The sequence below is a fragment of the Cataglyphis hispanica genome, chromosome 8 (assembly GCF_021464435.1).
Source record: "Cataglyphis hispanica isolate Lineage 1 chromosome 8, ULB_Chis1_1.0, whole genome shotgun sequence".
Lineage (NCBI taxonomy): Eukaryota > Metazoa > Arthropoda > Insecta > Hymenoptera > Formicidae > Cataglyphis > Cataglyphis hispanica.
In genome coordinates this window covers 4,670,798-4,688,761 of record NC_065961.1, presented here as the reverse complement: position 1 = coordinate 4,688,761, position 17,964 = coordinate 4,670,798, and the positions used below count along the sequence as shown (strand labels likewise).

General features: G+C 38.8%; 1 protein-coding gene across 3 annotated transcripts in view; it reads left to right on the top strand.

Moving 5' to 3' along the window:
- Positions 1-17,964, top strand: part of LOC126851456 (MICAL-like protein 1) — a 65,050-nt gene that overhangs the window by 23,499 nt on the left and 23,587 nt on the right. The window contains exon 1 of one of the 3 annotated variants that reach the window (XM_050595456.1): positions 9,884-10,316. The exons of 1 other annotated variant lie outside the window; for it this stretch is intronic. The gene's annotated coding sequence lies outside the window, so the exon portion shown is untranslated. Of the gene's footprint in view, positions 1-9,883; positions 10,322-17,964 lie in introns of those variants that run through there. One more of the 3 variants, XM_050595454.1, reaches the window with a different exon arrangement.

The following is a 17,964-nucleotide window of genomic DNA, read 5'->3' as shown; positions in this document are numbered from 1 at the left end:
CTCCCTCTCATTGCTCGTTGGCAATCTCTCTTCGTTCACGTACATTATTGGCCTCAAGCTCTTTTCCATTTTCTGCGCCGCGTGTTTGAAATTACCGCGTGCACAATTATATTCGCGATCGTCTCTCTCTCCCTCTCTGTTCTCTGCAATGACAAAATCTTCTTCGTTCCGTCGATTCGTAGAAAGAGGATGAACAGGACTTGAGGCCTCGAGATGTCGAAGATCGTTTTCGCTTGACATTTCCGAGAACAATATTTGCGGCAATTAAGAGAACGTTCGGCGGGAATGTTCTTTGATGTTAAGATATTTCCTAGCGGGTCGGTTTCCAATCGCGTGACCGGAGTCAGAGCGGAAATGCTTGCGTGCTGTCGAATCGCGTACGAACGAATATGCATATAATTATATAGTGATCGATATTTGCGGATTATTTACAAGCACGCCAAGCGGTGATGGTTACGCTTGTATTCGCAAATCCTCTTTGCAGCGCTCGTCTCGTGAAACCACGACAAAGTTTGAGGTCTCTGCAGAGAGATCTCTGTTCGCGTCGTATGAATATATTGTTTTAATTGTGGCGGAGTCGGTCGCTAAAATATCTGTAACAAGAAAATGTTCCTTGTCCTTATTAATCGCCGCTTTATTAATGGGCCGGCATTTTCGAGTGAAACTTTCGAGTTTAAGCTTTCTCAACTCGGTAACTGCGCATATAATGCATAATTTAAACGCTAAGATAACTTTATGCATAACCGTCTACGCGTTTGGTTTAGGACAAGAATAGGAAGGAAGGGGCGAGTAAGAGATTAAGTCTTCTTAGAGATACAGCGGAGTAACATAACAGCTTCAAGTTGTGTGTTTTCAAGCATGTAAATTGCGCGAGATTATATCAATGAGTAGTATCAGTTTCAACAATTAGGAGAATGGCTAACAGCGATATGGTATACATTTTAGTTTGGCGATAGGGAAAATAAATCGAGAAAATATCGGATATGCGGAGAGAACAAGAGAATACGCATATCGTGAAATAATTCGATCAATATAGAATATCTCGTTATTATCGAATACTTTATTGTATATTAAAGCGTTTAAATTAAATTTTACTGAAACAAAATTTATTTAAGAAAAAACCACGATACCTTGTTTAAGACGCAACCGAGTCGCGAACATACACCGTTCTCGTTGGAAAAATAGTCTATTCGTGGCTATTGGCATACCAGCTCGACACCCCAATGAGATTCTTGCGCGGCTTCGCGAATGATTATTTAGATCTTAATTAATGAATCCTTGCACGGTCTGCTGGAGCGATCGATCGTGATCTCGATAACCGGTGGAAATTAATTTTCCACCGGGCTGGGCTTCGCTTGCGCGAGTCAATCGATAACACGAGACCAGTATATGAAATTCAAATTAACTTTGTGTAATTTAGCATAATTATTTACAATATCAATCTATCTTTCTCTGTCTACAGCTTTTAATTTCATAATTATTGCAGAAAACATGACAAAATACTTGTCGGAATTAAATTATATTTACGAATATATATAAAATTAGCAATAGAATATTGGGAACTGCTAACGAGGTAATAAGCTTTGACGGAAATCTTTTCTTATAAATTTTAGAAAATCACTCGGCTAGACCTGAACATGTGATGTTGTCTCATTACATGCTTATTATTGAGCAATTTTTTTAAAGATATTATTTAGTTGTAGCTCAATTTGTTTGATCGGATTTTTTTTTCACGACGATGTATATATACGTTCTTTCGAAGGGAGTTGGAAGATTAAGGATTCTTTCGTCATCGCACTCGAACATACCTTTCCATTTTGTCGTCATAGGAACGGTGACGAGGGAAGATTTCTCTGACTCGACTTGCTCCAAGAATAGCGATATCGCGCGTGTCGAGAAGGAAGATATTATAATCAAAATCTGATGAAAACCACAATCGACGCCTTATCTATATTGTTCGCATTAATCTTACAGAATTTTTCCACTCACTTTCTCCACGAAAATTTATTTAGCAAAATAAGTAATAAAAAATTTAAAGTAGTTTTTTTTTATTTATTTTTTGTTTTAATAGAACTCAGGAATTTTCTCGATTATAAATTGTGTTAAATCTCAAAGTTTGATTGATCTCGAACATTATTCGTTTTTTTTTTATCTTCCTTTATCTCGATACAATCGTGTTTGTGATTATCCCTGTCGATTGAAACAGAACTTTTATTCGATTAGCATGAATTAGAAAAAAAATAAGAACGTTTACCGGCACCGAGCGTACACACACTAATTGTCACGAACTCATTTGTTCGTTTTACAATTATCATTTGTTACAATGGCGTCGTCGTTACCCTTCTTTTTTCTCTCTTTCTCTCTCTCCCTCCCTCCCCCCTCTCTCTCTCTCTCTTCCTTTCGCGAAAGACAATAGCGGAGACAATTGACGACATAAACTTACGACTCGCAAGAAACGTTTCTGAAATGCAATTACATCCGCAGTTCCGTGCGCAAAATACACGAATAAGCATTATGCATTGTTTCTCGCTCAAGTTTTACTTATTGTTAGTAACCCGTAATGTACAGAATACTAATTAAATTTAAGTCATTATATCGTATCTGCTCGAAGAGGTGCAATATTATTTTGCCGGAAATAAATGTACCACAATGATACCGTAACGTGGCATTATGTAGGCGCGATAGTCGAGATAGCCGTCGTTATATGGACACGCGGAAATGCAACAATGGCCTTTTGAATTTACTTCCGGAAGGCACCGGACACACATTGAACGGGACGACGAGCTTAGCAATTGGAACGGAAAGAGCGAAAAATAAAAATAAAAAAGAGGTGTGCATCGCGAGCACAAGTGAAAACACGACAAATAAGTTTAGATATGCAAATGAATGGCTTACTTAAGGGAATACGTTTTATTTTTATTTTTCATTTCCCTCGAAGCTCTCGGTATTGTTTAATAGTCACGATATCAAAGTCGAAATTCTTCTCCTTTTGATCTAAAATTTTAATTTAAAATCTAGTATGATACTTTAAGCTCTCTTTTGAAATTATTTAATCTATAATTTTGCCAAAAGCTCCTCTTTTATATTTTTAATAAAATGGAAAATTATTCGCCCATGTGAGATAGAAATGTAAGAAGCTCCATTTTCAACGAAAATTAAATCTGTCAAAATCTTGTAGAATTCATATAAAGAGAAAATTGAAGTTGAAATAGGATTCACAATTTTGATTCTGACAACGGTTAGGCGGAATAAATCTCGAGAAAGATTTCGAAAATTTTGATGATGAAACGCACGAGGGAGAGATACGCTAGCGTTTGTCGAGAAACCCTGCCTGCGAATTAGAAAGCGACGCACGTGGTTACATTTTTTGTCGTTATTAACGCATACACGCTTCGGTTTGCTCCATTTCGCCCAGCTCAGAGCGACTGGCACAAAGATCAGCCGGCGATAACGATCCTATTCGGGCCGGTCATTTCTTCGGATACGTTTGCCCAGGCGGCGGCCCTTAATAAATTATGTGCCGACTGAAACTGGATAGAATCGGGACAACTATATCAGGCTATAGTCGCACGTGTTGGTCGGACGCATGATCGATTAAATAAAGAGAAATATTTGGATCTCTGCGTGAGTTTTGCCTTCGATTACGAAACGATGCTCTCTTAATCCCTAGTGAAAAATGGCAAGTCTCTCCCGTAGCCCGGCTCTTTTTCTATCGAGCCTGCAGATCTCGGGACGTTGAGGAAAGTGTATGCCTCGGGCTTTCTGAGACTCGGAGGCCCCAGAATAATGCATGTCTTTATCTATCGTGCTGTAGTCTTACGCAAGCCCGGCACACTCGAGGCCGATTTATTCGTGGCTTTTCGTTTCGCCGCGATTAGGTTTATCAGATCAGCGTCGCCGACAATGCTCGATCGTATTTCTCGGTCTTTAATGGCCGTTATTTTCTTACGTGTAAAGTGCATTCTATTACTGTCGCTATCGATAAGCCGGTTTTACACCGTCTATGATTCACGCGCGGAGATTTAATTAAGATTCGGCGATACTCTCTTGCAAATTATTATTATTTAATCATGGCTCGGAGCATTTTTATTATTTTTATTTTATTTATTTATTTTTATTTTTTTTTTTTTAGCCGAATGGGTTTCATAAAATCTCCGAGTTGTTTAGGTTTAGGTAGATGTTTATTCGAAATTTAAATAGGATACTTGAAATTTATCCGGAACACATTATGAGAATACGGGCCTCTTATTGCGATGGAGCAAGAAGGCCGCGCTGCAAAGACTTGCACTACCTTTTACTATCGATTCTGTCGACGTTTCCGCGAAGCGTGTCTGCTCGTCTGTTCTGACCTTTGAGAACTTACGTGCTAACGATACATCAAGTTGTCGAGTGAATCCAAAAGAAAGCAAGGCCTCTCTCGTTTTTTGAAAGACTTCGCGAAAAAGAAGAGGCGGATGTTCTCGTTTCTCCTGTCAAAAAACTCCATTAGTTTTATTATTAATATTGTTATTTATTAAGCGTTTTATACAGCTCGTAAATTGTCTAAATAATTATACATAAATAATATATACAAATAAAAAATATAAGAAAAAGGAAAAAGAAAAGATAAACCGCCTAATAAAAATATGATAAGGCGATAGATACTGTCAATAAATTTATAAATAGTACAAAATTGCGTAGCTAAAAACGTCTAAAATAAAAGATTAAGTTCTTTGCATTAAATAGTCCTCAATTTGTGCGAGTCTCTAATTAGATGACGATATAACACGATATCATATTCCAGCAAGAGAATGTAGAAGTTTGTCCTGAATTCTTTGATTGTGCGATCATCGCGAATCTTGAATGGCGATGCTATTTCAAATTGATCTTTCGTAAAATTCAAGGCAATTACATAGTAAAACTATAATATTATAATTGATCAACATTAACCCTGATTCTTCCTAGTCAAGGTTGTCGCGTTAAATTCAATTTACCTGTAGATGAGGAAAAGTAAACGAGATTGAACGATACTATACAAGATTGACTAGACCAACAAAGTAGATTCTCTTGAGATCCGCTTTCAATTAATCGATGCTTGTGCAATAACACAGAGTAATGTAAATAGAACGCGAATGTCGTGTTTCTCCAAAGAGGAATATTACAGGTGCATTGATAGAACGGTACTGGTGAAAGCTTTAGAACTGTAAGTAGAAGATATTTGCTCAACTTTAATTGATATAGTATTGTACATATTTTTTCGTTTATTTGCTTTTTCCTCCAAAAATGTGCTCGTAATAAATTACTTATAGAAGGATACATGACTTTGAACGTTATCCACCACGATGTTGAATTGAAATTTATTGAATTGATGTATGAACGGATGTTCGAATATAAATTGATAGCTTAAGTATTTGCAGAATTTAAAATCACATTATCATTGCATTTTAAAAGAAGCGTTTAGTCATTAATAAGGAAGAGAATTTCTCCCCAAAAAACTCTCACTCTAAAAATTTTATTTTTAGCATTATATCTAGCACCATATTTTTTGACGCGTTAACATGTAACATAAACAAAAAATATATGACCTTTTCTGCATGCGAATACACGATTTGCATATGAACAAATTACAATTTTGTTTGCAAATTTTTAACCGAGTCAACTTTCGCTCAGTAATTTCTTTTTATTTATATGTACTTTGGATATTTTGTTTTTGAGAAGTCAAGATAAAAAAAAGAGAAATCTTTTGTGAGAGATGAGGAAGTATTTGAATTACTGATTATTGATTTTTAAGTCAAGTATGTTCGATTAAATGAATCTACCATTGTAAAATAATGCAATTTGATATCTTACATGATACAATTTGATATCTTTCATGATATCTTACATATGTAATTTAAAAAATCGTATTGATCGACTGCGATATTGATGAATATGCTTAAATGGAAACATGTTATTTGCTTGAATAATTGTTCTTATCGTCGATTACTTTTTAACGTTCTCGATATAGTTGCGTACTTTCGAATCTTATCAGAGAAATCAGAACGATCCATTTAATGTTTTCTAAGCTGATGTATAACAGTGTAACAGCAATTCGTATTAATTATCAAGAGTATAATTATCAAGAGTGTAATTATCAAGAATAATTTCTTATTCGTACAAGAAACTTAGCTCTAGACATTTTTTCCAAAAGTGAAAAGAGAAAGTTTGATACGGATGATTTTACGGGGAATGATTTGGATTCTTCTAAATTTTACGTAAGTCTTGATACGAGATTGATACAGTATGCGCATCAGAAACTACGTGCCGAGCAACGAGCAGAGAATCGTTAGAGCGTCTGAAATAGCTATGGGAGGCAGGAATTAGAATATTCGAGCATGAACGTATCGTATATAATCGATTTATGCCGTACAGAATCGAAAGATCTCGCGATAACGAACGATCCAATAATACGTATCATAAATGTGTTCTTTTTTTCTCTCTCTCATTAATTTATCAAAGATAAGACATATATTTCGAAAAGAGCTACGATTACGACGAACGCATTTGTCAACGAAGCCATCTTGAAGCGAACGTAATTAATGTCGAGTTGTCGACGGGGTTAAGTGGTCACGAACCTAATAATTAGCGTCGACAAACGGACAAATTACGGACGAGATATTTGAGCAATTGCAATGAGTGTCAGGAGTGTCGGACATGTATACTGATCCGAAAAGATCGACAAGAGACAGTTTTTTCGCAGAGTATCAAATTTTATTTTATATAAAAAAATTTTTCTAATTAGAATCTAATTAGATTTTTTATTGGAAAAGATTTAGATGAATTAAAAAATATTTTACAAAGATTTAAATTTCCGGAAAATATTTTAAAAACGAGCGATTCTAAGCGAAACTGAAGCAAATCTAATTTGCTTGCTGTAGTTTTTGTTTTTTTTTTGTCCGAGTTTTATTCAATTTTAAAATTAAGTAAAATATTTTAAATACTTTTTGACAGATAGCAATTTACAATGGTCCGCAATTAGCATTAGTCGATATTTAATTTTCGTTAAAGCTCCGGATTGAAATAGAGCCAAGAAATCACTTAAATATTCCGAATTCTTTATAAAGACAGAGTAAGATTTTTTTTAAGATAACAAGAATATATAGAATTTTTTATCTTACGATTAATAGCCGCGCTTTGCAGACTTTATATCCAATCCGTGGCGGAAATTTAAATGCGAGAGAAAGTCGACACACCGTATAATATAGCAATAAACAAATATTACTTTTCTTATTTTATTGAGATTTTATTCAATAGCTGATATAAAAATGAAATCTCTTATTCGATTCCATAAAAATGTCAATTTTACTATAACCCGCGAAAAAAATTACGAAAAAAAGCGAACAATTATAATCGATATTATAAAATACAAAATACTTATTTGAGACAATTTTTGACATTTTTAATTTTAATCAAAATCTATGCTGTATTTGCATAACAGAAAATCTTATGGAAATTTCTGTGCCAAGTATTATGTTGAAATCTGGGGCGCGATGCATGACGGAGCCTCCTCTTTTCCCGAGAAAACGCGATCTCTCGTGTCCCTCCCCTCATACGCCGCCGTTTTTCTACTTTAGCAGTAGAGAAATTTTTAAAACTACTTTGCGCTTCGTGTGTCCAATTGCGGTCGCTTTCCTTCCGTCTCGTGTGTGACAAACAACGCACGGTTTATCGTCGCGAAAGACACTATTCCCCTAGTGCAATAAATCACGCTGGATTTCCGGGTAACGACGTTTCACGTTAACCTTGTTATCCTGTCCGAGGAGCTAATTGACCTCGTTTCGATTTAGTCTCTCTCTTAATACACGTTGCTGATCACGGTCACGTTGCACGCGAGTTGCTGCGCGACATAATCACGGAAAATGAAAAATTATTCTTCCTGTGAAAAGAGTTAAAGTTTTGCCGTATTGGGATCGAAAATCCGATCTGACCTGTTCCTCGTCAAAGGTTATCTACTTCCTACGAAGATGGCAAGAAACCAAAAAAATCATCGAGAACCCCAGAAGAGCACTCGATAGCCGGGAATTAGGGCGGCACAGAGGGTCACTTTTATCGATTCCATCTGGAAGGTCTTCCGTCTTGATTTAACAGCGCAATTCGCTCATCGTGCAAATTTCAAGTGTATTCGCGAAGATGCATCGTAGAAGGCCGTGACACCTTATGCGCGCGAAGCGAAAGGTGACACGTGCGCGATGATATTATTCCGAAGGATATCGAATGGTTTCTACCGGCGAATTGGAGCCGAGCGAGGTTATTTCGGTGATATTTCGAAGCCGACACTGTTAATCCGAGAATATAATGCGAGGACTTTCCGTCGATCGTGTAAGGAATGCAGCTGTCAAACGCATCAGCTGATTTCGATCATTTCGAGCGAAGGAACGCGAGGAATCTATTAAAATTGATCCTGTCCGTATGCACGATCGATAACGCGGAATTCTTATTAAGTGATTTTTGCAACGATTAGTTCGACCCACGCTTGACATCGCGATAACGAGTATCACGCGAGGTAAATCTCGATTGCGGTCAAGATCGCAGGAATCAGATTAGGTGTTCGCTATACGCTCGACTCTCTGCAGGCTTGCTACAAATGTACATCGATGATACGGCGAAAGTGATTTAAATACAATAAACTCTCGCTCCGAAACTGGTTTTCGCTCGTCGCTCATCGAAACTTTTCGTGTGATTTTTTGTAAAGGACCCTCCCTCGTTCTCTCTATTTTTGCATGTAAAAGCACTATACATTCGCAGCACCTGGTCGGCGCCGTAACAAGTTTCTGCCAGTATACGCGAACACAAAAGCACCTCCGATGTGGGAATCCGACCGGAGCAGCTGAAAAAATTGTTTCAATAGCAGGCCCAAAATTTGCAGTGCCAAGCTATAACGTCATTTTTATGAAAGAAAAGTGGGGAATCTCTCTCTCTCTCTCTCTCTCTCTCTCTCTCTCTCTATCTCTCTCTCGCTTCATATATCATAAATCTTACGTCATCCATATGAGAAAAGTGGTAGGCAATAAATATGTATTACGTATACACATGCTCAGCGTATCTTTGCATAAAATAACGCGCGTAATACGAGTATTCATTATGCATCGGACACCGGTAGGCAGATATAGATTGTTATGCAGATGCCCGTGGTTTCCGATTTACCGATAATGAAATATTCCCGAGAATCAAGATTCCGCGTAATCATTGTACAGGGAAAGATTCGAGATTTAAAAATTCAACGATTCAATGTAGGCGGGAAATCTATAAAACCGAGTCCAGACTAGATGGAAATTAATAATGTCCAATAAATTTTAGTGACGTTATACAATTAATGATATAAAAAAATTTTAAAAGCATTTAATAAAACTAATACTTTCTCACGTTCGCTTAATCTGAATCCAGTTTTAAGATATGAATGTATTTATATAAATGTAACATTGAATGTAACATTAACATAAGTGCTTATATACATATATAAACAATGTGTTTGACTTTGAGTGTATAGACTTAAGTCTATACACTCAATCCGTTATATATATATATATATATATATATATATATATATATAATATATAGTTATGTATTTTAAGTAATGTAATTTTATGTATTTTACATATATATGTATATATATATTTTTTTAATAACACGTTGATAAAACTACTGATCACACAGGCATCGAAAGAAATTAGCCTCGAGTATATCTCGCGAGAGCGCTTATTCCATCGTTCGTCTCGCAAACGGGCAGGGCACCCGTACTCGTCGCGGCGAGCGGGTGCGCGCGAGAGAGAGAGAGTGAGTTGCGCGTGCGCGCGACAAGGACGGCGGCTGCCAGTCGGAGCGTAAAACCAAGCACGCCGCGCGCGGCGTCTCAGTCGCAGTACCGCGCGCGCGCCGTAAACGCGAACGTCAGATGCGCCGCGAGTATAACGTAAATCGTTGCCCAAACGTTCTCTCGCGCTCGATCAACGAGAAGGCCGAACGCGATCGCTTCCAAAAGTGCGATAACCGAGTGTACGAATACAGGAACGGACAAGAGAAACGTGTTCATCCTCCTGCCGCGATCGCGCGCAGTAACGGTTACGTTGAGGTTAGGGGACGTCGCCTGTTTTGTAGTGCATTCGTGACACGCGTGCGCGACCACTCGAGCCAGCAAGCTGTGCACGCGGTTCGCACGGCTGTCAATTTCATATTCAGCTGGTAACGGAGACAACACGCTGACAGCGCGAGTCCCTAATGGCGTAACGGCGACGGTCGTGGACAACGGACGGCAGTGACGGAAGAAAGGAGCGGAGAGAGAGCGGGCTGTGTGCGGTGACGTAAGGTAACGGATCACTTCGCGAATGCGTAACTTTCGTTGAGCGGTGAGAAGGAGGGAAGGGAAGGTGCCTCGGGTGGATTGGAATTAAATATGCAATCGATATACCTTTACCTGACGCTCTCATTTTATCCATTTTCGTAATCAAATACATCGAGTGTCGATGAGGCGATATTTTTGCCGATTTTGCGATTACGCAGGATATTTTGTTTGTTTACATGTTTTTTCGACTTTTTGTTATTGTGAAAGAGCTCACATGTCTCGCCTCTATTTCATATTACGTTTCATATTATCTGTCCTTCTCTAAGCTCCGAAAAGTCCTAAATTTCGCATATCCTGAATATACATATTATAAACTGAAATATTACGATTATCGCGCGTGATAAAAAGATGCGTAAATTCAATGAAAGTCGATACTATTCACACGCATACACGCATGGATGCACTCTGGGGCTGGGGAGCACGGGTCGAAAGAGACGCGGGGCTATCTTACTACCTGTTCTGCCGGGACTTGTTCCCACGGTATCCTCGCTTCTTCACGCTCGTGTGCGTGCGCTGCTTGCGCGTGTAGGTGCACGCGAGGGAAAGAGGAAACAAAAAAAAGATACGAGGCGCACCGCCGAAATATTGTTTCGGCTTTCGGTGTGCGAGCTCGAACGCTCGATCTTGCGTTTGTATATATATGTGTGTTTGAAACCACTATATATACCGGTTCTTATATCTTTTTTTTTTTTTCCCCTACATAGGCGCACTTTTACGATGTCCGTTTCCTTCTCTCGCTTAGGAGTCGTTAACATGTTTTTTTTCTTTCCTCACCTATTCGTTAGTGCGTCGCTTCTTCACGTTGTTCGTAGAGATCCCTCGAGTTACTCGTCTTTTCATATTATATATACAGGGTGTTTCTAAAAAATCTTAAGAAATAATTCTTTGTCGAAAATCAAGGATAGTCTTTCATATAAACATATACTATATTTCTCCCTGAACACTCCTCCAAAAGGAGAGGTAAAGATTAAATTTTTATTTATTTTTTTTTTTTTTTTTCAAATTTTGAACAAGTTAGAAAAATGAAATTTGATGGATATTTTCCATTATTAGAAAGAATACTTATTAATATTTTTTTTATCTTTCCGTATCGTTATAAGGGGATAATACTAACATCTATTCAATTTTTTATTAGAACTTTTCAACGGACCAGAATGTGATTATCTAAAAATATGCGTTAGAAAACTCGATCGTTTTAGAAACTTTTTTATTTTTATTTTTTTTGTAAAATCAATAGTTTTCAAGAAAAAAAAAATAAAATACATTAATATACATAGCACTGTTCTAATGGCATAAGTTCCTAGTTACAAGAAATTGAATTTTAGAATAAAAAGTTCAAGTAAAACAAAATTATAAGTAAATGTTGGGAAAAAAATGGAACAAAAATAACACAAAATTATAATTGAAAAAAAAACTTAATCTTTATCTTCTCCTTTGAAGGAGGCATATAGGAATATATATGTTTATATGAAAGGTTGCCCTTAATTTTCGACAAAGAATCATCTCTTAAAATTTTTCGCACTTATTTGGAAACATCCTGTATACGTATGTCTCTCGTGTATTCCTTTGGCAGAATTTCCCTCGCCGATAAATCCATTAGCAGCCACTCCGACGCGCGTAATCGGTTTTCCGGGGAAATAAATCTTATCGAGCAGAGACCAGAGGCGCGATACTGCATCGGTTTTGTTGCATTAGGATGTAGCATACATATTCATACGTGTGTGCTCTATGCCAAGGAGGGTATTACGGTCGTTTCTATAGCTAAAAGATTACTTGCGTGTCGAACAAACGAGGTCGCCGTCCTCATCTCGCGACAAATAATCCAGCGAGATGACATCTGGACGTTCGCGCGTTTCTAGCGAGATAAATCCCGCGAGGAAGATGCAACAATCTCTCTCTTTCCTTTTCCTCGACATCGACATAATTTAGAGAACAGCGAAAAATGTAGTAATTTTTCAACAGACGCAATTTTTCAAAATATATCTCTAAAGATATTCTGCAGCGATTGTTATATTTTAACAGGAGTAGATTTGTTCATCTTCTTTTATCATTAAAGAAACTCTTATAAATCTTGAACTGGCTCATTTAGAAAGAGCGAGATTTTATAAAGAATTTTATAAATTATTTTGACATTTGGTATCGGATAAGACTCGAGTCACGTTATTTCAAGAAATGACGGAGAGAAGGGAAAGACCAAGGGGAGAGAGAGAGTATAATTCGCGATCTTCAATGAAGCGAGAAATCTTTCTTGTAACGAGAAGACTCGCCGCATAGCTACAATGGGTTTCGGCTTAAGAAAAGCGCGCTTATGCAAAGAAACGCATAGTTAAGTACACCCTCTTCCCTCGTGAGGGAAGGGGGATGGTCAATCCCACCGCTTTATCGTAGCTTTTTCACGGTGTGACCGGTCGAATCTCGTTGGATGCGCATCGGAGCGGAGATGAAAAAGAAGAAACGGTGAGTCACGCCGGCTAAAAACCCGTCTAAGGCTCGTTTGCGCGAGCAAAAGGACGAGGAAATCCCGGCCGAGCCAGGTGAAAACGAGAGATAAAAGGCGCGTCCCGGAGCCCCCGGTGAGCTCCCTGCGGTTTACCGTCGCAGCCGATCTGACAGGTTTGCGTATCTGCGTGAAACCGCGTGAGTCACCACTTCTAAAAGCGTCCGTTGATAAATCGTCCCTTTTACGGATTAGACGCCGCGATAATAAAGATCTTCGTGTTAGAAGTTTGGGTATTACTGTATTTTTGGCCAAAAATGATGGCCAAACAGTCATAAGCTGTTCTACGTGTTGCGATTATAGTAGGGAAGATTAATCTTGATATATTGTCTTATTTCGAAATTCGAGATAAAATTAAGACAAGATTTTTAATTAATTTTCAAGACAATACCAAAAATTAAAATTGTTAAGATTATTGATCTTGTTAAGATTATTGGTTTTTTAAAAAAAGTTAAAATATGTATATTTGTAAATTAGATGAAAAAAAAATCATTATATTATATAGATTTAAAAAATTTTATTTAATAAATAAAAACATTTATATTGAGAAAATCAATACAAGAAAGTAAACAATAATAAAATTCTGTTTAATAAACATTTATATTGACAAAAATAATTGATATAATAAAATAAAATAATAAAATTTTATACCATTATTTAACTACACAGTAAACGGATGACATAAATAATAATTATCTTAAATTATTATATATTATAAAGATTATAAATTTCGTTAAATGTTATTTTAAACAATTGTAATAATGTTAGATAAAACTTGTCAATAAAATCAAAACGAGATAATACAGGACGAGATTTTTATTATCAAGATTTACTCACGACAAGATTTAAGTTTCTGAAAATTTTTAATATCAATACAACATTTTTTTCTGTCTTGTCTTTAGTCTTGTGTAATCCTAATTTATAAACTAGTTACGGCGCTAAAATTTCTATCATTTCGGATTGATTTCGCCATTTTTGGCAAACCGAGCAAGTATCCAGATTTCATTTTGCGGTTTTTACACGATAATATCGTACAACAACCCAATTCTCATCTCTCGGGGGTCCGCGGAACATCGAAACCGACAGGGATAGATCTTTAGAGGAAGGGACGAGGCTCTTGAACCAAACCCGACTCAAGGAGACTCTCGACAACGCCGCTTTCGGACAGGTAGTCTTTAACTCGGCCCCGACGCGAAGGATCGGTACGCTTTGAGAGCTCGCTCCGCCGGCGTCTCCGCGGCTCCTCCACCACGTGTAAGACGCACAATCGCGTGACCACCTACCCGCTAACTTGAAATTACCTTCCTGGAAGGTAAAGACCGGCGTTCCCACCGACGTGCCCGATTGCCCCTCGCAATCATTTCGGCCCCTCACTCCTCCTTCGGGAATCTCTTCGCTCTTTTCGGCGAGTACGCCTTGGCCGAGTCGCAAGGTTACCGTGTCTCTCTCTCTCTCTCTCTCTCTCTCTTTCTCTTTTACGAATCTCTTCCAGCCTTTCGATCTTTTAATCCGCGAGAGACATACACGAGAAAGTACAAAATCTTTTCTTTTATACGAGGAACAAAATATATGCAATCTCGGCGAACAATGGAGAATGCGTGTTGCCGCGTTTGACAGAATCAAGGTCCAGTCTCTCCTTTACAATCCGGGGAAGGGAAAGAGACGATCCTGTCTCGCCGCGTGAGATTCCGCGAGAAAAATGGTAGATGAACACCGCGCGCGCGTTACGCTTTCGTAAGAGCACGCTCGTCATAAAGTTGCTCCGGGATTTACGGTACACGCACGGTACGTCGTTACGTTACGTTCACGGTACGTTATTCATATCGTTAAATCTAACGATCGCGCGTTACTCAGCTTTACGAGGGCGGTTTAACCGCGGTCTTCATCTACCGCGTCGACCTTGGTTGTTAAAGCACGTTGAAACTCGCCCAACGAGAAACCGCGTTTCTTCGATTATTTATTTTTATTATTATTTTTCCCGATATCGATCTCTATACACTTGGAAAATTTGCATTAAATTTATTGTATCGCATGTTCTACACACATTTTTATGTTAATTTAATATAATATATAATATAGATATATTAAATGATGACACTAATATTATACTTTGGGATATAACACGGATTTTATACGGGGATAAAATAAGCTTGAGAGGGGGGGGGGATTTTTTCTTCCATGTTGCGCTCTCGCGATAATGAGACGCGTATCTCGTTGTAACGTTTGCACACCGCTATCGTTCAGTTCGCGCCCCAACACAAGGTAATAAATATTACGGATTTCGCGCAAAAGCCGGCTTCAAAAGCTCTTCTCCATCTTTCTTTCTTTCTCTCTCTCTCTCTGTAACTATATTTTCGAGCGATAGCCACTTTTTGCGATTGGCGCGATTGCGCGCGCTCGTTAAAGTGCGATCCTTAATTACTGGAAACGAACACGCGAGTTTATCAGCGAGTCAAGCACCGTGCCAGAGCACATTTTAAATCTTGAGAATCTGCATTTGCAGAGAAAGAGAAAGAGGGAGATCCTCGATATTGAGATTTTTTAGAAATTAAGGAAATTTTAGATTCGCGACATTAAATAGAGTGGAAATGAAGGAGTTAAACAAGAATAAAATTATTATATATTTTACACAAGCATCAAATGTGTTTGTCATTTTTTTATTCTGAAAAATACACGTCATGAGCATCGCTTTTTTTAACACTTTTTATCGAATAGATTTATCAGTTTCCCTAATCGCGTAATTCAACCGCGTAAATAGACATTAACGACAAAGAGATGGCGGCAGATGGCCGAAAGTCTTCTCTTCGCAATTCCTTCTAATAGTTCTCCGACTCCCCTGGCGCTTTTCTCGAGGAATAGGACCGCGTCCATGGGATTAATCACGAGCATGTTGAAATATTAACGCGTAAACATCACAATACGTGAGCTCTTAACTATGCTTAAGCGTTTCGCGCTGGTTTCTCGACAAATTAGCCATGCATCTAAGCCGGATCCTAATAAACGCAGACATTTAACATGTCCTATTTGGGCCGCGATTCTTTCTATAAATAAAAGTTAAATATCATTAACAATTTTTTTTTAAATAATTCAACAGTACACGAGAAAGTTTACGAATCTCGGGAAGAGAAAATCATACTATGTAAACAATGTCTGCGCGTTTGACATTTTCTTCCGCAGGCCAGTTTCGCGAGTGCCTTCGCGCGCGCGCTTTTATGTCAAGTCAGCTGACGACGACAAGTGTCACACATACACGCACGAGACTGCAATGCGGCGGAATGACTATTGAAACGAAAGCTTTCCAAGCTCCCTGTTTTGCTGTGTGGTTTGCGGAGAGTCGCGGACAACACTCGACGATGTTAAACTCTCGAGGAACGTCGATCCGTCCCTCCAGAGATTTAATCTCATAACGACGTACGGGAACATGTCCGAGAAGTGGAGCGAATTAAGAAGCGCCCGTTTATTAAATATAAAAGACAATCTCGCGTGTTTTTGTCAGAGGCGCGTTTTTCCATTCGAGCTATTTTTAGAGCCGTGTCAGCCGTGGATTTCGCGTTACGTGCCTGTCGATCGAGGCACGTAAGGTGTTATCATCGGGTTGCAATCGCGGTCGGAAGTGACCCGCGTTTATGTCGCGCTCCTTGTTTCTAGGACGCGACGCGACTAACTGTAAAAATATCGGGGACGTCCTAATCGCCTCGTGAAACTCGCCGTGGCGGAGGTTACCGCAGGTGTCTCGCAGCGCCGCGGGCCGTCTTCCTCGTCGGCATGAATCTTTCATGAGGCCTCTTTCTCTTTCTCTCTCTCTTTCTCGGGGCTCGCCTGCGGGGCCACGCTAGATGCACCTTCACTTTTGCCGAGCGGCCAAAGGCAGCCGATGTCTTTGGGAATGACTCGCTTGTAACTGCCGAACCCTTCTTCGACATCGAGAGTCGTGTCTTTGAGCTTCAGCCTCGCGAGCACGTTCGACATTTCTCTTCTCTTATACCAGCCAACTACATTGTGACCATAAAGTAGATATCATCTTTCGCAAACTATGCGTATTGCGTTATGAAATTGCGCAAAGATATTATTACCTGTCGAGTGTTTACTTCGTTTCGCGATTGAAATCGATCCCGGCTCGCGATTTATTCGGCGTTCGCTTAATAATGATTTTCACTTTTTATTTCGCCTTTTTACTTTCACTCCAATTGTTTTCGCCGATTCGCATTTCTCATTTTCCTAGAAAATGACTCCGTACATAATTCGCTCTTTGTTCTCACCTGGATGATTTTATGGCTGACGTTAACGATAAGGTGGCTCGAGAAAAATGCTACTAGGATGTTAATTGCCGCTAAATCAATTTCTGTCGCGCTTTACTGCGTTTCGTTGAAACGAAATGTTGTTACCGTTTTCTCGAAGAGGGATCATTATCGAAGGAGTCGCGCGAGGACACAATGGTGTTGGTTTATTCGCTCGTTCCCGCGCTCAAAAAAAAAAAAACATCCTCCCACCCTTTGTCCCACGATGTCACCCAAAACGGCCTTTACAATCTCGCAGTTGTTGGCAAACTGTGAACAAGGCCGACCACTTTGCCGCATGTAACTTTTACTTATTTCTGCGCACCTACATTTCATTCGCTGCAGGATCATTAATCACGGTACGCAACGTTGCTTGGAATACCGTTGTAACCGCGAAGCTTGACGATTCTAAGTTAGGAGGACACGTCGATGTGCCGGGAAGCGCGACGAAAACTTTAAAAACCTCCTTAATTGTATCGCGAGTCTCGCGTATAAAACCGTTCGTCACATAAACCGCAATCGTTTTTATAGAGAGAGAGAAAAAAAATTGCCTCTTTACTAAGCTATAAAAAAACGCAATGATTTTTGTCCGTCGGTGAAAGCCGACGAGACACAAGTGTGTCGCGAGGATAAAAAAAAAGGAAACAAAAAGAAACAGTGGGATATAAAATAGCTAATGTGCGTAGTTGCCGAAGAGTGAAAAAAGTGCGTTGACGATATAAAATAGTTTAGAGCCGCGGCCTTGTAAACATGCTTACAAGCTACAAGTACAGAATTCGTCGTCGAACCATAGGCGTTTCTCGGGCAAAAACTGGAAGCTGGCGGTTTTACGC